Source organism: Piliocolobus tephrosceles, chromosome 8 (assembly GCF_002776525.5).
Source record: "Piliocolobus tephrosceles isolate RC106 chromosome 8, ASM277652v3, whole genome shotgun sequence".
In the NCBI taxonomy this organism is placed as follows: domain Eukaryota; kingdom Metazoa; phylum Chordata; class Mammalia; order Primates; family Cercopithecidae; genus Piliocolobus; species Piliocolobus tephrosceles.
In genome coordinates this window covers 51088263-51110627 of record NC_045441.1, presented here as the reverse complement: position 1 = coordinate 51110627, position 22365 = coordinate 51088263, and the positions used below count along the sequence as shown (strand labels likewise).

The window sequence follows — 22365 nt, the reverse complement described above, 5'->3', positions numbered from 1 at the left end:
TTTGAGAGCTCATCTCCGTAATGTGGGTAGTGAGTATTTTTGGATGGGTAAAAGGTTGAAAAAAGCAGAAATAAGGAACAAAAAGTAAATTAGTAGTTTCAAAGTTACTTTCCTTGCAAGGGTTAAAGCAGAGGAGACTCCCTTACCATGCCAGCTAAAACTGGCCTGTTTGGGTATCTGACTTTTATCTCTCTCCTGATTTCTCAGGTCAGATAACTTAGATTGGTGACATCCAACTTTAGCAGGAGGGACCTCTATCTTGGTTTGGTCTGTTGGAGCTTGTGCAGGAACTCAGTGGAAACCAATGGTCTCCTATAGATTTTACTTACATTTCCACAAAGGGGAGGGAGCCAATTGTAGAGTTCAGGACATGACACCCCAAAGTATGTCTGTAGGACAGCAGTATATGCCATTCCAAATATGCCTCTTTGGCATAGGATTACTTTAAACTGGTTATTTTGGGAAACAGACACAGGAGAAGCTCTGAAAACAGTAAAAGTTATATTTCTGTAAGAGAAATTTATTTTATAAAGAATATCTACATTTTTAAGAGTGTCTTCCTCTCTGTACCAGGAAGAGAAGGATGACTAAATCACTGGAAACTTTTATTTATTTGTTTATTTTGAGACAGGATCTGGCTCTGTTGCCCAGGTTGGAGTGCACTGATGTGATCTCGGCTCACTGCAACCTCCACCTCCCAGTTTCAAGCGATTCTCCTGCCTCAGCTCCCCAAGTAGCTGGGACTACAGGTGCCTGCCACCATGCCCGGCCAATTTTTTTTTTTTTTTTTTTTTTGTATTTTTGGTAGAGATGGGGTTTCACCGTGTTAGCCAGGATGGTCTCGATCTCCTGACCTTGTGATCCGCCCACCTCAGCCTCCCAAAGTGCTGGCATTACAGGCGTGAGCCACCGCGCCTGGCCAACAATGGCTAATTTCTAAAACATAAAAGCTGACTCTGATCACAAGGAATAAAAAAGCAATTTTTCTAAATGCTAAATGAACTATGTAAGAGAGAGTGACATGTTTGTCCTCCGTAATAAAAATTACCATCCCTTTCCATAGTTTATAAACCAAATTGGTGTCCTTTAGTCAGATTCCATTTACTCTGTCCTAAGAAAAAAAGACTGAGGAAACAAGAAAAACTACAAAAACAAAACAACACAGTACCCAAGCGTGAACTCTGAGTACTTCAGGAGTACTGTCTGTTCACTTTTTAACAATGCACTATGTTCCACTGCCAGAGAACCATATGTCAAATAGAAGCCACAGTGCCAAACTATTAGCACACACATTAACCACATCCGTGGACCCTACAGATATCAATGGCTTACAGAAGGAAGGAGAGTGCTTCACAGCTGCTCTGCCTCTTTGCTTCCTTTCTCAGTATCTCAGACATTTTTTTCTTTTCACTCAGAAGCACCAATTATTTATTTTCTTAATAGTGATAACATTTTAGGCAGCAAAATCAAAGCTCTGTCATATTTTCCACTTAAAACAGAAGAAAACGCAACAGCCCTGGGCATCAGACATGTTTTCTTCTCACCTATGGTTTCTTTCTCATATCTCTTGAAAAGTCAATACTACAAAGCAATTGGCATTTATTCCTCACTCGACTACAAAGTTGGCAACACATCACTATTTGTCAAATGTAGATTTGAAACAGCTGCACTTAACACTCCTATACTTCAATATGACATCGTTTTCATGACTGCACTAGATGTTCAGAAATATAAAGTGTATACTGCAGAAATAAAATGGCATCTTTGAGACTTACCAATTAAAAGTAAGGTTTTTTTTTTTTTTTTTTTTTGAGACAGAGTCTGGCTCTGTTGCCCAGGCTGGAGTGCAGTGGTGTGATCTTGGCTCACAGAAACTTCCGTCTCCTTGGTTTAGGCGATTCTCCTGCCTCAGTCTCCCAAGTAGCTTGGATTACAGGCACCTGCCATCACAGCCGGCCAATTTTTGTATTTTTAGTAGAGACGGGGTTTCATCATGTTGGCCAGGCTGGTCTTGAACTCCTGACCTCAAGTGATCTACATGCCTTGGCCTCCCAAAGTGCTGGGATTACAGGCATGAGCCACGGTGCCCGGCCTTGTTCTGTTTTTAAGAGACAGGGTCTTGCTCTGTCACTCAAGCTGGTATGCACTGGTGTGATCAGGACTCACTGCAGCCTCGGCCTCCTGTGCTCAAGTGGTCCTCCCACTTCAGCCTAAGTAGCTGGGACTACAGGCGTGCACCACTGCACCCAGCTAATTATTTTATTTTTCGTTACCTAGGCTGCTCTCAAACACCTAGGCTCAAGCAATCTTCCCGCCCTGGCCTCCCAAAGGGCTGGGATTACAAGCATGTGTCACTGAGCCCATCAAGAAGTTTGTTTTTAAATTAAATGGAAATAAGTATCTTAAAGCATGTACTTTTATACATTCAAGTGAATAAAGGCTGTTATCTTCTATTTTTTTTCCCTAGAATTAAAGAGCTATTTATTATTTCACATTCCTTAAGTTGGAGTACTTGGATTATGAGCATGAAAACAGATAATGTGTATTTTAATTTTAATGTAGAAATTATTATAATGAGAATCCCACCACAGTGAAACAGAATATCAAGACTCTTATTACATAAGGTAATAGGACATTTTGCTTGTGTCAACATATACTGATAGGGACGGAGGTAGAGATATTCTAGGCAGAAAAAGGTGGGTCCCCAATAAAACCCCACCTTGAAGTGGAAAAGCCTGAAATCTGTGGCCCAAAGTGAGAACTTCTGTTTTTCCACTCGAATACTGCCTTTTACTAAACTATCCATGGCCTGCCCAGCCCCCATCCTCAGCCAGCAGAGCGATGCAGCTGGATGTGGGGGACTATGTCTGGACACTGGAGAGAAGTGGCTTGACTTCAGAGGGACAGCTTGATGGCGTAACTTCGGAAAAGAACCTGGTCAGAGATGGCTGGACTTCAGGAGAAGCTTACCCACCTGCCCCATTCCTTTTTCAGATCCCCCATTCCACTAAGGGCCACTTTCATCGGCAATAAAATCCCCTGCATTTACCATCCTACAATTCGTTCACGCAACCTCATTTTTCCTGGACGCTGGACAAGAGTTTGGGAGCCACAAATGTGGATACAAAAGGCGGTCACACTGCCCTGGTGGAGGACAGCTGCCTCATGCGAAAAGGCAGAGGGCCCACTGATCTGTTAACACTTAAGCTATCTGCAGATGGAAGAACGAAATGAACACTGTAACACGCCCTCTGGGGCTTTCGGGGTCACAAGCACCCCGACCTAGATGCTGCTGCGGGGCCTGCACAGAGTTTGCTCCTGCTGGTGCCCAAAAGCGCTCACTTTGGCTCCTGTACCGACTCACCTGTGCACTCCCTCCACGAGGGGAGGAATGCAGTGGGTCTGAGTGAGTGCAGTTTGATCCCACCAGCTCTGAAGCAGCCAGTCAGCTCCAGCGCTCATGCACTCCAGTTCCCACCTCATTCGCTCATGTGCTCACTCCTGCGAGGAGTTGAGAGCAGTGGGCTGAGTAGGTACCCCTGTTGTGAGTCTCGCAAAGGGATGAGGGAAATATGCTACTTCAGTATTAAGGAAGCTGATTTTCATGCTATTGGTACTTGAGGCACTAACATTAAGACATTATCGGCTGGGCGCGGTGGCTCAAGCCTGTAATCCCAGCACTTTGGGAGGCCGAGACGGGCGGATCACGAGGTCAGGAGATCGAGACCATCCTGGCTAATACGGTGAAACCCCGTCTCTAATAGAAAATACAAAAAACTAGCCGGGCGACGAGGCGGGCGCCTGTAGTCCCGGCTACTCGGGAGGCTGAGACAGGAGAATGGGGTGAACCCGGGAGGCGGAGCTTGCAGTGAGCTGAGATCCGGCCACTGCACTCCAGCCTGGGTGGCAGAGCAAGACTCCGTCTCAAAAAAAAAAAAAAGACATTATCATTCTGTTTTTCCACTTTAAAGTCATTGGAATTTTATATGAATATACATGTTAATGAAAATGTACATGAACATATATGTTAATGAACATGAATATACATGTTCTGAATGTAACTGCATATACACAGCAAACTGAAGATTTGATAAAATAGAGAAAGAAAAAGAAAACTTATCTCAGGAATGCAAGTCCCTTTAAATTATCAGGCCCACAAAGGGGCAGTTATTCCCTCTTGAGCTAAATAATTACCGCTTGAAGCCACTTGCTATGCAAGCTCGACTGAAACCAAGTAGCCAAAAAATGCTTTACACCCTATAGTTCAACAATGTATAGGCAATCACTAATGCCATTTCTGTAAGCCAATGAGAATTACTAAAGAACAACTTTTGTAATTGTCCCTGCCCCTCATTTGTCTTTTTTCTTTAAAACTTGAGCCTCTCTTGTTCTCTGGAGTACTTGCCAAGGCAAACTGGAAATGTGTCCTGGACTGCAGTCCTCAACTTAAATAAACTCTCTCTTTTTTTTTTTTTAATAGACACAGTCCTGCTCTGTCACCCTGGCTGGAATGCAGTGGCGTGATCTTGGTTCACTGCAACCTCCGCCTCCTGGGTTCAAGTAATTTTCATGGCTCAGCCTCCTGAGTAGCCAGGACCACAGGCACATGCCACCATGTCCAGCTATTTTTTATGTATTTTTATTAATAGCAGAGATGGGCTTTTACCATGTTAGGCTGACCTCGAACTCCTGACCTCAAGTGAACTGCCTGCCTTGGCCTCCCAAAGTGCTGGCATTATAGGTGTGAGCCACTGTGCTTGGCCAAATAAATTCTCTTTTGGTTGATAGAATCATGTTCGCTTAAAATAAATATTTCTTCTAAAAAGGAAAAATCATCACATATGAATAGCAAAATCAAGAACTCTACTAAGTATTAATCTCTACCTGATATGAGAATAAACAGCATTGTTATAAGGATTTGGCATTCATTGAAACGTAAGTATTTGCAGATATACACCTTACAAAATCAGAAATACCCTCAGATACGGCATTAATACAATTTGATTTGTGTTTCCGACAAGTAATTTCCAGCAGTACCAGATTTTTTTTGGAGAGCTACTTTATGTAAAGCTAGACAGCATCAAATACATTTACTAGTTAGGAGTGAACTCTCACTTAAAACATAGTTATGAAGGATCTTAAATGTATTTGACTTTGACTTGATCTTTTATATTGAAGAAATCTGTAACTTCTATATTACCCTAAGTTCCAAGTTAAAACACACACTTTGGTCATGTAGCACAAATATGTATAACCATATGGAAAAAATCCCAACTTTTATAAACTTAAATCCAATAATTAAAAAAAATTTTAAAATAGGACGCTTTTTGTCTTATTTGTAATAACCAAAAGCTGGGAACCCACATGTCCATTAATAGGATAATGGGTAAATAAATAAAGGTCTATGTATATAATGAAATACTATACAGCAATTACTGATACAAATGACATGGACCAATCTCAGGCATAACACTAAGAGAAAAAAGACACAAAAGAGACAGCATGGGTCAAAACATGGTTATTCTTGTGTAGAAACTGGATAGGAAGGGGTGCATAAGGGTATCTTCTAAAGCACTGGAATTGTTCTCTGTTTTGATCTGGATATTTGTTACATATACGTATGTAAAAATTAACTGAACTGCTTTAAGTTTCATGCACTTTATTGTTCATAAGTTACATCTCAATTTAAGAAAATGCTTAAAAAAATATGAAGATGAAGTGTGTTCAATGCATGGGCCTTTGAAACTTTGAGTTCCAGCATTGGGTTCCAGTCCTCGCTTGCTACTTAGCTATGTAACCTAGAGCAAGTCACTTGTCATCGCTTAACTTCAATTTCCTTATCTATAAAGAGGGCTAATAAATCCTTGCTTTTTCTAAATGAAATTTAAGGGAAATAATTGTTGTGGACTGAGCTATAGGGTGTATTAGGACTAACAAACCAGACCAAACCAGAATGGAGTCACTTATTCTAGGTGCCATGTACTTCATAAACTGTACTTTGAAACCAGTTTCCCCCTAAAACCAGGAGATTTACAGCAACCGATCAGAAGGGACCCAGTTCACCTGAGCAGGCATGACAGGGGAGTCCCCTCTGTTTCAACCCTATAGGTAACTTTAAAATGACCAATCTGCCCTTTGTTCTGTTTCTGCTTTCTTCAACCATTTCCTGCCTACAAAGCCAACCTCTTCTGCTCAGTTCATCAGAGTGCCTTTCCTAATTCTTAAATGAGAGGCATCCCATTCATGGATTGCTAATGCAAATCAATTAGATCTTTAAAGTAAATCTGATAAAATTCTGTTTTTAACAGTTTGTGGTAAAGAATAAATGATATCAGGCACACAACTAACACAATGCTTAATATATGATAAACTTTTTTTTTTTTTTTTTTTTTGAGACGGAGTCTCGCTCTGTTAACTAGGCTGGAGTGCAGTGGCACGATCTTGGCTCACTGCAAGCTCCGCTCCCTGGGTTCATGCCATTCTCCTGCCTCAGCCTCCTGAGTAGTTGGGACTACAGGCACCAGCCACAAGGCCCGGCGAATTTTTTGTATTTTTAGTAGAGATGGGGTTTCACCATGTTAGCCAGGATGGTCTCGATCTCCTGACCTCATGATCTGCCTGCCTTGGCCTCCCAAAGTGCTGGGATTACAGGCTTGAGCCACCGCGTCAGCCTATGATAAACATTTAATAAATGGCAGCTATTATTATTAACGTCTTTGACTTATCAGAAAGATATCTAATCCAGAAGCAGTTTCTTTTCTGAAAAAAAGAGTAGTACCAAGGGAGCCTCGGCGGACAAGCAGGAGCCCTCTGCCGAGCCTCTGGACAAAATGTTCTAAGTGACCACTCAGGGTTCATGAAGGGGGCCTGTACCCCATTAAGGGGCTACAGTACTTCAGACAGGTTTCATCCCAGCTGGGTTGCCAGAACTGTTACTGAGCAAAAGGGGCTCTCTCCTCATTGAGCTAGAAGCTGTAAACCAAAAAGTATCTGAGACAAGAGACAAGTCTCAATTTAGAAAGTTTATTTTGCAAGGTTAAGGATGTACCCCTGACAGCCTCAGGAGGTCCTGAGGACACATGCCCAAGGTAGTTGGGCTCCAGCTTGCTTTTATACACTTTAGGGAGACATAATACATCAATCAATACATGTTAAGGTTTACCTTGGCTTAGTCTAGAAGAGCGAGACAACTCAAAGGCGTGGGTGGGGTAGGGGTAGGGGTCAGGGTGGGTGGTGTTTCCAGGTCATAGGTAGATTTAAACAATTTCTGACTGAAAATTAGTTCAGACAGTTACGCATAGAAAGGAATGTCTGGGTGAAGACAAGGGGTTGTAGAGACTTAGGTTTTATCATGCAGATGAAGCCTCCAAGTATCAGGCTTTAGAGAGAATAGATTGTAAATGTTTATCAGATTTAAGGTTTGTGTTGACGTTAATGCTAAAGGGGTATAATGAGGCATGTCCTACCCCAACTCCCCCATTTCTTATCATGGCCTGAACCAGTCTTTCATGTTAAATTTTAGGGTACCCTGGCCAAGGAGGGGGTCTATTCAGATGATTGTGGGAGGTAGGTGGGTGGGTGGAACACACTTTGAATTTTATTTTTGGTTTACATTTTCCCACTTCTGGCCAAGATTTGCCAGAGGCAACATCAATGGACACCAAATTTTAATTCTGTCCCATAGTGTTGCTGGTGTGGCATAGCTGCCTGCCCTGGGCTCATTCTGTCCCTCGGTGGGACTCCCTATGGCCAAGAGTGTTAGAGTCAACAAGACTTACAGCCAATTAACCGTTCTAGGTCAGACAGGGTAGACATGGCCAGGCATTCATTACCTCTTAAAATTATTTTTTTTAAGTAGAAAGTCAACAATCAAAAAAACCAAAGGTGAAGTTACAAAACTGATTTATTTTTAACATGTATGTATTGAGCCACTGTAGTCTCGGTTTTAGTTACAGACTCATAGCAATTAGCTAAACAAAACATAAGCACTGTTTTGAAAAAAGTTTTTTAAAGACATATGGAACTATCTGCACTCTTCATAATGAGGGTATCAACCCAGCAGGCTTTGTCACAAGTTATCTTTATCCTATCAGTAATTGAACTCTTTCGGGCACCATTATTTTCACTAGCATAGGGATAGCTTCAGTAATTGTTTTAATTCTACAGGAAGCAGGAAATTCTTTATGGCTGAAGTGGATGGAAAGGTGCCACACAATAGCTCAGGAGGTAAAGTCCCTTGTTTTACCAGCTGTTTAGGCATCTTTGTACCCATCCTTGATTTGGAGGGTCTGACCTTGACCTAATTCTATCCCTCAAAACCAGCCCTTACAATCTCACATGCCCACTTCTCCTGTGATAGTCCTTGGGCCTAAAGGGAGGGTGCTTGCACAGTTTTGAGACAGCCAAGTAAAAAGGGGTCCCCGGGGAATATCCAACTGGCCTGCACACTGGGAGGATGGGGTGGAGCCTCAGGAAATTTCTGCCATTTGCAGCGGGGAGGAGCCTGGCCTCTCTTGTTCCTGTGTGGTAACCTGGAATTCAATCTGTGAGGTGGGATAACTGCTACTGGGACTCTCTTTCGCTCTGCTGAGGGTTCCTGTTTGCCTTTTTTTCCTTTCACCCAACAAACCCTGCCCTACTCACCCTACAATGTGTATGAAACCCCTGGGTCTCCTTTGAAAAAATGTCTTTTTTTTTCTTTTTCCTTCTCTATCCTGTCTTCACAGATATTAACAGTATGCCTCCATAGGATGCACCCTCCAAACTGGGAAGAATTAATTTCCCAAACCTTAAACTTGTTATCTTAGCATTGGGCTTAGGGGCAGGGAACCCAGAAGCCTGACATGCTGACAAAAAGGTAAGTTTTTTTTTAGCCAGTCAGGCTTTGGGCCCCTCTCTCCTTATGCAAACTGGTAAAAGGCCTCAGGATTTTTGAGAGGTCCTTACCGTTCGCCACTTACTTCGTTTTCATACACGTTTTCTAATAACCCGATTTGTGTCTTCTTGCCTTCAGACTATGACACTCTAAGTGGTTATGAACTGGAGCCTTGGACGATGGCCCCTTTTGCTAGGGACCCTTAGATAGGTCTCTGAAGGAGATCTGACTGCCATTTTTCCCAAACAGCACCTCCTGTCAGCAGGAAGCAGTTAAGATTGGTCTTCATCCTTATTCTTATCCTTCTTCTAATGGCAGTTAGATGTATTTCTTTAGAGGGGTGAATGAGACTAAGTAAAAAGGGGTCCCTGAAGAATCTCTGACTGGCCTGCACACCAGGAGGACAGGATGGAGCCTCATCAAGTTGATGCCGTTTGCAGCGGGGAGAAGCCTGGCCTCTCCTGTTCCTGTGTGGTAACCTAGATTTCAATCTGTGAGTTAGGAAACCTGCTAGCTGGACTCTCTCAATTTGCTGAGGGTTCCTGTTTCCCGTTTTTTTTCCTTTTCACTCAATAAACCCTGCCCTACTCACCCTACAATATATCTGCATGCCTAAATCATCTGGGTTGTGTGACAAAAACGAGTTTTTTACCCCCAAACAGTTTTAGCAGCGGGGCATTTGCGGTGAAAAACAAATCAGGCCCAGTGGGATGCCAAAGGAGGGAGATTGGTTTCATTTCCTTGAGAGTAAAACAAAGAGAAATAAATAACATTAATATTTTGACAATAAAAAGATTGTGTGTCAGAACAGAAAAATTAATCTATTCCATTAGGGCACCAACTAAAGATATGAAAAAATTATAATCTTATAATCTGGTACTCTATAGAGATTACTGTAGCCAAGATATAATTCATGATTCAATCTGCACTCAAAAAAACAAGTGTTAGGGGTGAAATCTAGTATAGAGCGTTACATTTTTCCTTTGAAACGATTTCTCTCTAGCCCTCCTTTTCTATTAAAGAAAAATTATAGTAAGACCAATTTGTGTGCAAAATAAGTTCTAAGCTTATTATACTTTACCTGATGATTTACATAAAGTGTAGCAAGAATTCATTGACTATATAGGCTCTTCTTAAGTTGGCTTTGCTGGAACTTTACCTAAAAATATGCTATTCTAGTGAAAGTCTTGGTAAAATAACGTGTCTCCAACTGTTTTGTTCTAAAAGACTCTTACTAAACTTATGCAAACAACTATACTGTCATAAAATCACAATCTGAATTTTGAAGAACTCAGAAAAATGTAAATTTGCTTACAAAAATATACTTTACCCAAATGTTCTAAACTACAAATAAAGGAAAAATAATTTTTTTAACCCTTCTTTAGCCAGAGCAGCAGCCTTCCAAACAAGATGTTTGTTCACCTTTGAATTGCCATTCACAAGCCAAACAGCTCATGAGAACCATCAGGCACTGTAGAATGTAGCAGCCCCTCATACAGTTAGAAACAGTCCTAGGGAAAAAAGTAGCCCCTTGCTCATGAGTACGTCCTCCTTGTACATCCAGGTAGCAAGCTCTACGTAAACCACTTTTATTTTACCATGGAACTCTTTTGGGCACCATTATTTCCATTAGCATAGGGGTGGCTTCAGTTAACATTCCACAGCAAGACAGTACATGCCCCTCAAGTGGAAATTCTCTAGTCCAGTAGTTAATACTGGGAAATACTCACAGTCTTTTGCCATAAGCCCCAATAAATGCTCCACAAAAGGCTATGAAGTGGAGGATTTGTCCCAACTAGCACTCCAGCTTCTACCCCATATTCTGTGGGCTCAGGCAATCTTACTAGTTCCAATTTAGTGTGTCCAATTAACATTTCTCAAAGAGCAGATTTACACGCATTCAGTTTATAGCACTAGATAGGGAAAATATCCCCCAGTTAGATATAATACCCATTTTCTTTTGTGTGTGTGTGTTCCCCCCACCGAAGACGGAGTCTCACTCAGCCGCCCAGGCTGGAGTGCAGTGACATGATCTCAGCTCACTACAACCACTGTCTCCTGAGTTCAAGCAATTCTCCTGTCTCAGCCTCTCAAGTAGCTGGGATTACAGGCACCTGCTATCATGCCCGGCTAATTATTGTATTTTAGTAGAGACGGGGTTTTGACATGTTGGCCAGGCTGGTGTTGAACTCCTGACCTCAGGTGATCCATCTGCCTTGGCCTCCCAAAGTGCTAGGATTACAGGCATAAGCCACCGCGCCTGGCGATATAATACCAATTTTCATAAGACAGGTAAAGGAATCACAACTACCTTACATAAAGTCTGTTTAAACATCTCAAATTTCATAATTTGACACGTGTGGTGGCTCACTGCTGTAATCCCAGCACTTTGGGAGGCCGAGATGGGTGGATCACTTGAAGTTAGGAGTTTGAGACCAGCCTGGCCAACATGGTGAAACCCCATCTCTAATAAAACTACAAAAAAAAAAAAAAAAAAGAGAAGCCAGGTGTGGTGGCACGTCCCTGTACTCCCAGCTACTCGGGAGGCTGAGGCAAAGGAATCACTTGAACTCAGGAGGCGGAGGCTGCAGTGAGCCAAGATTGTATCACTGCATTCCAGCCTGGGCGATGGAGTGAGATTCCATCCAAAAAAAAAAAAAAAATTCGAGGGGGGCGGAGCAAGATGGCCGAATAGGAACAGCTCCAGTCTCCAACTCCCAGCACGAGCAACATAGAAGACCGGTGATTTCTGCATTTTCAACTGAGGTACTGGGGTCATCTCACTAGGGAGTGCTGGACAATCGGTGCTGGTCAGCTGCTGCAGCCAGACCAGCGAGAGCTGAAGCAGGGCGAGGCATCGCCTCACCTGGGAAGCGCAAGGGGGAAGGTATTCCCTCTTCCTAGCCAGGGGAACTGAGACACACAACACCTGGAAAATCGGGTAACTCCCACCCCAATACTGCGCTTTAAGCAAACAGGCACACCAGGAGATTATATCCCACACCTGGCCGGGAGGGTCCCACAGCCACAGAGCCTCCCTCATTGCTAGCACAGCAGTCTGCGATCTAACTGCAAGGCAGCAGTGAGGCTGCGGGAGGGGCGCCCACCATTGCTGAGGCTTAAGTAGGTAAACAAAGCCGCTGGGAAGCTCGAACTGGGTGGAGCTCACAGCAGCTCAAGGAAACCTGCCTGTCTCTGTAGACTCCACCTCTGGGGAAAGGGCACAGCTAAACAACAACAACAAAAAAAGAAGCAGAATCCTCTGCAGACACAAACGACTCTGTCTGACAGCTTTGAAGAGAGCAGTGGATCTCCCCACACGGAGGCTGAGATCTGAGAAGGGACAGACTGCCTGCTCAAGTGGGTCCCTGACCCCTGAGTAGCCTAACTGGGAGACATCCCCCACTAGGGGCAGTCTGACACCCCACACCTCACAGGGTGGAGTACACCACTGAGAGGAAGCTTCCAAAGTAAGAATCAGACAGGTACACTCGCTGTTCAGCAATATTCTATCTTCTGCAACCTCTGTTGCTGATACCCAGGCAAACAGGGTCTGGAGTGGACCTCAAGCAATCTCCAACAGACCTACAGCTGAGGGTCCTGACTGTTAGAAGGAAAACTATCAAACAGGAAGGACACCTATACCAAAACCCCATCAGTAGGACACCATCATCAAAGACCAGAGGCAGATAAAACCACAAAGATGGGGGAAAAGCAGGGCAGAAAAGCTGGAAATTCAAAAAATAAGAGCGCATCTCCCCCTGCAAAGGAGCGCAGCTCATCGCCAGCAATGGATCAAAGCTGGTCAGAGAATGACTTTGACGAGATGAGAGAAGAAGGCTTCAGTCCATCAAACTTCTCAGAGCTAAAGGAGGAATTACGTACCCAGCGCAAAGAAACTAAAAATCTTGAAAAAAGAGTGGAAGAATTTATAGCTAGGATAATTAATGCAGAGAAGGTCATAAACGAAATGACAGAGATGAAAACCATGACACGAGAAATATGTGACAAATCCACAAGCTTCAGTAACCGACTCGATCAACTGGAAGAAAGAGTATCAGCGACTGAGGATCAAATGAATGAAATGAAGCGAGAAGAGAAACCAAAAGAAAAAAGAAGAAAAAGAAATGAACAAAGCCTGCAAGAAGTATGGGATTATGTAAAAAGACCAAATCTACGTCTGATTGGGGTGCCTGAAAGTGAGGGGGAAAATGGAACCAAGTTGGAAAACACTCTTCAGGATATCATCCAGGAGAACTTCCCCAACCTAGTAGGGCAGGCCAACATTCAAATTCAGGAAATACAGAGAACGCCACAAAGATACTCCTCCAGAAGAGCAACTCCAAGACACATAATTGCCAGATTCACCAAAGTTGAAATGAAAGAAAAAATCTTCAGGGCAGCCAGAGAGAAAGGTAGGGTCACCCACAAAGGAAAGCCCATCAGACTGACAGCAGATCTCTGGGCAGAAACTCTACAAGCCAGAAGAGAGTGGGGGCCAATATTCAACATTCTTAAAGAAAAGAATTTTAAACCCAGAATTTCATATCCAGCCAAACTAAGTTTTATAAGTGAAGGAGAAATAAAATCCTTTACAGATAAGAAAATGCTTAGAGATTTTGTCACCACCAGGCCTGCCTTACAAGAGACCCTGAAGGAAGCCCTAAACATGGAAAGGAACAACCGGTACCAGCCATTGCAAAAACATGCCAAAATGTAAAGACCATCGAGGCTAGGAAGAAACTGCATCAACTAACGAGCAAAATAACCAGTTAATATCATAATGGCAGGATCAAGTTCACACATAACAATATTAACCTTAAATGTTAATGGACTAAATGCTCCAATTAAAAGACACAGACTGGCAAACTGGATAAAGAGTCAAGACCCATCAGTCTGCTGTCTTCAGGAGACCCATCTCACATGCAGAGACATACATAGGCTCAAAATAGAGGGATGGAGGAAGATCTACCAAGCAAATGGAGAACAAAAAAAAAAAGCAGGGGTTGCAATCCTAGTCTCTGATAAAACAGACTTTAAACCATCAAAGTTCAAAAGAGACAAAGAAGGCCACTACATAATGGTAAAGGGATCAATTCAACAGGAAGAGCTAACTATCCTAAATATATATGCACCCAAGACAGGAGCACCCAAATTCATAAAGCAAGTCCTTAGAGACTTATAAAGAGACTTAGACTCCCATACAATAATAATGGGAGACTTCAACACTCCACTGTCAACATTAGACAGATCAATGAGACAGAAAGTTAACAAGGATATCCAGGAATTGAACTCATCTCTGCACCAAGTGGACCTAATAGACATCTATAGAACTCTCCACCCCAAATCAACAGAATATACATTCTTCTCAGCACCACATCACACTTATTCCAAAATTGACCACATAATTGGAAGTAAAGCACTCCTCAGCAAATGTAAAAGAACAGAAATTATAACAGTCTCTCAGACCACAGTGCAATCAAACTAGAACTCAGGACTAAGAAACTCAATCAAAACCGCTCAACTACATGGAAACTGAACAACCTACTCCTGAATGACTACTGGGTACATAACGAAATGAAGGCAGAAATAAAGATGTCCTTTGAAACCAATGAGAACAAAGACACAACATACCAGAATCTCTGGGACACATTTAAAGCAGTGTGTAGAGGGAAATTTATAGCACTAAATGCCCACAAGAGAAAGCTGGAAAGATCTAAAATTGACATCCTAACATCACAATTAAAAGAACTAGAGAAGCCAGAGCAAACACATTCAAAAGCTAGCAGAAGGCAAGAAATAACTAAGATCAGAGCAGAACTGAAGGAGATAGAGACACAAAAAACCCTGCAAAAAATCAATGAATCCAGGAGTTGGTTTTTTGAAAAGATCAACAAAATTGACAGACCGCTAACAAGACTAATAAAGAAGAAAAGAGAGAAGAATCAAATAGACACAATAAAAAATGATAAAGGGGATATCACCACCGATCCCACAGAAATACAAACTACCATCAGAGAATACTATAAACACCTCTATGCAAATAAACTAGAAAATCTAGAAGAAATGGATAATTTCCTGGACGCTTACACTCTTCCAAGACTAAACCAGGAAGAAGTTGAATCCTTGAATAGACCAATAGCAGGCTCTGAAATTGAGGCAATAATTAATAGCCTACCAACCAAAAAAAGTCCAGGACCAGATGGATTCACAGCTGAATTCTACCAGAGGTATAAGGAGGAGCTGGTACCATTCCTTCTGAAACTATTCCAATCAATAGAAAAAGAGGGAATCCTCCCTAACTCATTTTATGAGGCCAACATCATCCTGATACCAAAACCTGGCAGAGACACAACAAAAAAAATTTTAGACCAATATCCCTGATGAACATTGATGCAAAAATCCTCAATAAAATACTGGCAAACCGGATTCAGCAGCACATCAAAAAGCTTATCCACCACGATCAAGTGGGCTTCATTCCTGGGATGCAAGGCTGGTTCAACATTCACAAATCCATAAAAGTAATCCAGCATAAAAACAGAACCAAAGACAAGAACCACATGATTATCTCAATAGATGCAGAAAAGGCTTTTGACAAAATTCAACAGCCCTTCATGCTAAAAACGCTCAATAAATTCGGTATGGATGGAACGTACCTCAAAATAATAAGAGCTATTTATGACAAACCCACAGCCAATATCATACTGAATGGGCAAAAACTGGAAAAATTCCCTTTGAAAACTGGCACAAGACAGGGATGCCCTCTCTCACCACTCCTATTCAACATAGTGTTGGAAGTTCTGGCTAGGGCAATCAGGCAAGAGAAAGAAATAAAGGGTATCCAGTTAGGAAAAGAAGAAGTCAAATTGTCCCTGTTTGCAGATGACATGATTGTATATTTAGAAAACCCCGTTGTCTCAGCCCAAAATCTCCTTAAGCTGATAAGCAACTTCAGCAAAGTCTCAGGATACAAAATTAATGTGCAAAAATCACAAGCATTCTTATACACCAGTAACAGACAAGCAGAGAGCCAAATCATGAATGAACTTCCATTCACAATTGCTTCAAAGAGAATAAAATACCTAGGAATCCAACTTACAAGGGATGTAAAGGACCTCTTCAAGGAGAACTACAAACCACTGCTCAGTGAAATCAAAGAGGACACAAACAAATGGAAGAACATACCATGCTCATGCATAGGAAGAATCAATATCGTGAAAATGTCCATACTGCCCAAGGTAATTTATAGATTAAATGCCATCCCCATCAAGCTACCAATGAGGTTCTTCACAGAATTGGAAAAAACTGCTTTAAAGTTCATACGGAACCCAAAAAGAGCCTGCATTGCCAAGACAATCCTACGTCAAAAGAACAAAGGTGGAGGCATCATGCTACCTGACTTCAAACTATACTACACGGCCAGAGTAACCAAAACAGCATGGTACTGGTACCAAAACAGAGATATAGACCAATGGAACAGAACAGAGTCCTCAGAATAATAAAACACATTTACAGCCATCTGATCTTTGACAAACCTGACAAAAACAAGAAATGGGGAAAGGATTCCCTATTTAATAAATGGTGCTGGGAAAATTGGCTAGCCATAAGTAGAAAGCTGAAACTGGATCCTTTCCTTACTCCTTATATGAAAATTAATTCAAGATGGATTAGAGACTTAAATGTTAGACCTAATACCATAAAAACCCTAGAAGAAAACCTAGGTAGTACCATTCGGGACATAGGCATGGGCAAGGACTTCATGTCTAAAACACCAAAAGCAACGGCAACAAAGGCCAAAATTGACAAATGGGATCTAATTAAACTAAAGAGCTTCTGCACAGCAAAAGAAACTACCATCAGAGTGAACAGGCAACCTACAGAATGGGAGAAAATTTTTGGCCATCTACTCATCTGACAAAGGGTTAATATCCAGAACCTACAAAGAACTCAAACAAATTTACAAGAAAAAAACAAACAACCCCATTCAAAAGTGGGCAAAGGATATGAACAGACATTTCACAAAAGAAGACATTCATACAGCCAACGGACACATGAAAAAATGCTCATCATCACTGGCCATCAGAGAAATGCAAATCAAAACCACAATGAGATACCATCTCACACCAGTTAAAATGGCAATCATTAAAAAGTCAGGAAACAACAGGTGCTGGAGAGGATGTGGAGAAATAGGAACACTTTTACACTGTTGGTGGGATTGTAAACTAGTTCATCCATTATGGAAAACAGTATGGCGATTCCTCAAGGATGTAGAACTAGATGTACCATATGACCCAGCCATCCCACTACTGGGTATATACCCAAAGGATTATAAATCATGCTGCTATAAAGACACATGCACACGTATGTTTATTGCAGCACTATTCACAATAGCAAAGACTTGGAATCAACCCAAATGTCCATCTGTGATAGACTGGATTAAGAAAATGTGGCACATATACACCATGGAATACTATGCAGCCACAAAAACGGATGAGTTTGCGTCCTTTGTAGGGACATGGATGCAGCTGGAAACCATCATTCTTAGCAAACTATCACAAGAACAGAAAACCAAACACCGCATGTTCTCACTCATAGGTGAGAACTGAACAATGAGATCACTTGGACTGGGGAAGGGGAACATCACACACCAGGGCCTATCATGGGGAGGGGGGAGGGGGGAGGGGGTGGGGGCGGGAGGGATTGCATTGGGAGTTATACCTGATATAAATGACGAATTGATGGGTGCTGACGAGTTGATGGGTGCAGGACACCAACATGGCACAAGTATACATATGTAACAAACCTGCACATTATGCACATGTACCCTAGAACTTAAAGTATAATAAAAAAAAAAATTCTATTAACACATACATTTCTTTTTTTTTCTGTTGAGACAGAGTCTCCCTCTGTCGCCCAGGCTGGAGTGCAGTGGCCGGATCTCAGCTCACTGCAAGCTCCAGCTCCCGGGTTTATGCCATTCTCCTGCCTCAGCCTCCCGAGTAGCTGGGACTACAGGCGCCCGCCACCTCGCCCGGCTAGTTTTTTGTATTTTTTTTTTTTTTAGTAGAGACGGGGTTTCACTGTGTTAGCCAGGATGGTCTCAATCTCCTGACCTCGTGATCTGCCCGTCTCGGCCTCCCAAAGTGCTAGGATTACAGGCTTGAGCCACCGCGCCCGGCCTAACACGTACATTTTTAATGTTTTGGTCCCAGGAACTTTTCTACCCCCAGACCATTTTACCTTACCTGGTAAAAAAAAAAAAAAAAAAAAAAAAAAAGGTTTGGGTTCCCAGCAGGGAGTCGAGCCAAGGGACTAAGACTCTTTTGTTTATTTTTATCAATTTTCATCTTAATTGGCCTCAGCATTGCCCCAGGCAATGTCAGCTTTCTCATAACCTTTGCCTTCTGATTTTTTTTCCCCTTAATATTCCAATCTGGGGGCAAATGGTAAATAACTATCCCAAAATTTCTATCATCCTTCTGGGGCTAGTCCTTTGGCTGCCTTTTTGCTTTCCTTTTCTTTTTGGTTAATTACCCCAATGTTTTATTAACCATCTGTAGACCCATGAGGGACAGCAAATTTGATAAGGCTTCTGTATTCAAGTCCATTTTCATGCTGCTGATTCATACCCAAGGCTGGGAAGTAAAAAAGGTTTAATTGGACTTATAGTTCCACATGGCTGGGGAGGCCTCAGAATTATGGCGGGAGGCAAAAGGCACTTACTACATGGCAGTGGCAAGAGTAAATGGGGAAGAAACAAAGCAGAAACCTCTGAGAAACCCATCAGAGCTCTTGAGACTTATGCACTATCACGAGAATAGCATAGAAAAGACAGGCTGCCATGATTCAATTACTTTCCCCTGGGTCTCTCCCACAACACATGTGAATTCTGGGAGATACAATTTGAGTTGAGATTTGGGTGGGGACACAGCCAAACCATATCATTCCGCCCCTGCACCCTCCAAATCTCATGTCTTCCCATTTCAAAAACAATCATGCCTTCCCAACAGTCCCCCCAAAGTCTTAACTCATTTCAGCATTAACCTAAAAGTCCACAGTCCAAAGTCTCATCTGAGACAAGGCAAGTCTCTTCTGCCTATGGGCCTGTAAAATCAAAAGCAAGCTGGTTGCTTCCTAGATACAATGGGGGTGCAGGTATTGGGTAATATATAGCCATTCGAAATGGGGGTGCAGTTATTGGGTAAATACAGCCATTCCAAATGCGAGAAATTGGCCCAAACAATGGGGTTATGGGTCCCATGCAAGTCCAGAATTCAGTGGGGCAGTCAAATTTTAAAGCTCCAAAATGATCTCCTTTGACTCCAGGTCTCAAATCCAGAGATACTGATGCAAGAGGTGAGTTTCCATGGTCTTGGGCAGCTCCACCCCTGTGGCTTTGCAGGGAACAGCCTCCCTCCCAGCTGCTTTCATGGGCAGGCGTTAAGTATCTGCGGCTTTTCCAGGCGCATGGTGCAAGCTGTCAGTGGATCTACCATTCTGGGGTCTAGAAGACGGTGGCCCTCTTCTCACAACTCTACCAGGCAGTGCCCAATAGGGACTCTGTGTGGGGGCTCCAACCCCACATTTCTCTTCCACGCTGCCCTAGCAGAGGTTCTGAGGGCCCGGCCCCTGTAGCAAACTTTTGCCTGGGCATCCAGGCATTTCCATACATCTTTTGAAATCTAGGTGAAGGTTCCCAAACCTCAATTCTTTGACTTCTGTGCACCTGGAGGCTCAACACCATGTGGAAGCTGCCAAAGCTTGGGGCTTCCACCCTCTGAGGCCACAACCTGAGCTGTACATTGGCCCCTTTCAGCCACAGCTGAAGCAGCAGCTGGGACACAGGGCGCCACATCCCTAGACTGCACACAGCGCGGGGACCCTGGGTCAGGCCCACAAAACCACTTTTTCCTCCTGGGCTTCAGGGCTTGTGATGGGAGGGGCTGCGGTGAAGGTCTCTGGCATGGCCTGGAGACATCTTCCCCATGGTCTTGGGGACTAACATTAGGCTCCTTGCTACTTATGCAAATTTCTGCAGCCGGCTTGAATTTCTCCCCAGAAAATGGGTTTTTCTTTTCTATCGCATAATCAGGCTGCAAATTTTCCAAACTTTTATGCTCTGCTTCCCTTATAAAACTAAATGCCTTTAACAGTACCCAAATCACCTCTTGAAAGCTTTGCTGCTTGGAAATTTCTTCTACCAGATACTCTAAATCATCTTTCTTAAGTGTAAAGCTCCACAAATCTCTAGGGCAGGGGAAAAAATGCCACCAGTCTCTTCTAAAACATAGCAGAAGTCACCATTACTCCAGTTCCCAACAAGTTCCTCATCTCCATCTAAGACCACCTCAGCCTGGACCTTATTGTCCATATCGTTATCAGTATTTTGGGCAAAGACATTCTCTAGGAAGTTCCAAATTGTCCCACATTTTCCTGTCTTCTTCTGAGTCCTCCAAACTGTTCCAACCTCTGCCTGTTACCCAGTTCCAAAGTTGCTTCTACATTTTCAAGTATATTTTCAGCAGTGCCCCACTCTACCAGTACCAGTTTACTGTATTAGTCTGTTTTCGTGCTGCTGATAAAGACATACCCAAGACTGGGAAGAAAAGGAGTTTTAATTGGACTAACAGTTCCATATGGCTGGGGAGGCCTCAGAATCATGATGGGAGGCTAAAGGCAATTATTACATGGTGGCGGCAAGAGAAAATGAGGAAAGAGCAAAAACGGAAATCCCTGATAAACCCGTCACATCTCATGAGACTTATTCACTATCACGAGAATAGCATGGGAAAGACTGGACCCCATGATTCAGTTACCTCCTCCTGGAACCCTCCCACAACACGTGTGATTTCTGGGAGATACAATTCAAGTTGAGATTTGGGTGGGGATGCAGCCCAATTACCCCAATGTTTTATTAACCATCTGTAAACCCATGAGGGACAGCAAATTTGATAAAGCTTCTCACACAGTTGTATGATTCTGTGGGGGGGGTACCCACGTAAAAGGTGCCCCTCTCAGCTGAAAATTTACCGTGACGTGGGTTATAGGCATATTCAGTGGGAGAATATCCCACTTTTACTCCCAGGTACTCAGGAGGGGAGGCAAGAGAATCTCTTGAACCTGGGGGGTGGAGCTTGCAGGGAGCCGAGATCGCTCCACTGCACTCCAGCCTGGGAGACAGAGCGAGAGTCCGTCTTAAAAAAAAAAAAAGAGTAACAGCTAAGAAACATGGAAGTACTAATAGACAAATCACCATTTAGCATAATATAGTTTTTAAAAGATTTTAAACTACCACAGGGAATTTTTAGATTAAGTTTACCAAATTAATCTTACCAAAGACCGCCAAAGTCATGTGAATTAAAAGGCATCTAAGCTAGCTTCTATCAGTGTGAAAGCCCTTACGTTTTCTTTTTTGAGACAGAGTCTCGCTCTGTCACCCAATCTGGAGTGCAGTGGCGCAGTCTCAGCTCACTGCAACCTCCACCTCCTGGGTTCAAGTGATTCTCCTGCCTCAGGCTCCTGAGTAGCACAGGCACCTGCCACCACGCCCAGGTAAATTTTTGTATTTTTAGTAGAGATGGGGTTTCACCATGTTGGCCAGGCTGGTCTCGAACTCTTTACCTTGTGCTCCGCCCATCTTGGCCTCCCAAAGTGCTGGGATTACAGGCGTGAACCACGGTGCCCGGCCAAGTCCTTACATTTCTTTAAGTCAAATTAGAACTCTTTCACACAGTTTAATTGTGAAATATCACTTCCACATGGCACATATAATCATAGATGTAACAGACATGAAGACAAAAGCAGATCCAAAACATTTTTCATTTGCTTTTCAAAAATTTTCTTCTATAGATTATTAAGCTTCTAAGACATTTGAATACTTTCAAAAAGAAACAGATCATTGAATTTAAAAATTAAAAACTTCTTGCACTAACAGTAACTCAAGTTTTCTAATGATATCTTGTTTTAACAAATTCTTGAGTGTATTTTTAATACTCAAGTCCAATTTTTTAGAAAAACTATTATAATTTCCTTTCATTATAGTCAATTAATCACATAACATTTTTATAAATTACTAACTGTATTATGACTTAGACCATTCACGACATGCTCGAACTTTCTGGTTTGTCCTACATATCCTTCTTTCTTAAACAACCCTTTCATTTTATTTTAGGAAAAAGATGCACCATAAAAGATTCTTTCTCACATATTTTTCTTTGAGCTTTCTTACCAAAAATACCTCTTCGATTATGTAACTTCTTTCTTATTTCCTGGTTCCTCTTTTTTTACACATAACCTTTAAATCTTTGAATTAGACAAAAATTACCTTTTAATAAAAGCATACTTTTTTTTTCAGAAACAATGTTTTCCGACAATATAATTTTTTAATTGGAAAATATCCAAACATTTAATGAAACATGTATTTAATTTTACATTTTAAGTTATGACAAGTTTGTCTATAAGTATTTATTCCATTACATTTAACTAATTAT

At 42.3% G+C, this 22365-nt stretch overlaps 1 protein-coding gene across 2 annotated transcripts in view; it reads right to left on the bottom strand.

Annotated features, from left to right (window-relative positions):
* Nucleotides 1-22365, bottom strand: part of AVL9 (AVL9 cell migration associated) — a 103032-nt gene that overhangs the window by 52419 nt on the left and 28248 nt on the right. The window lies entirely within an intron of this gene.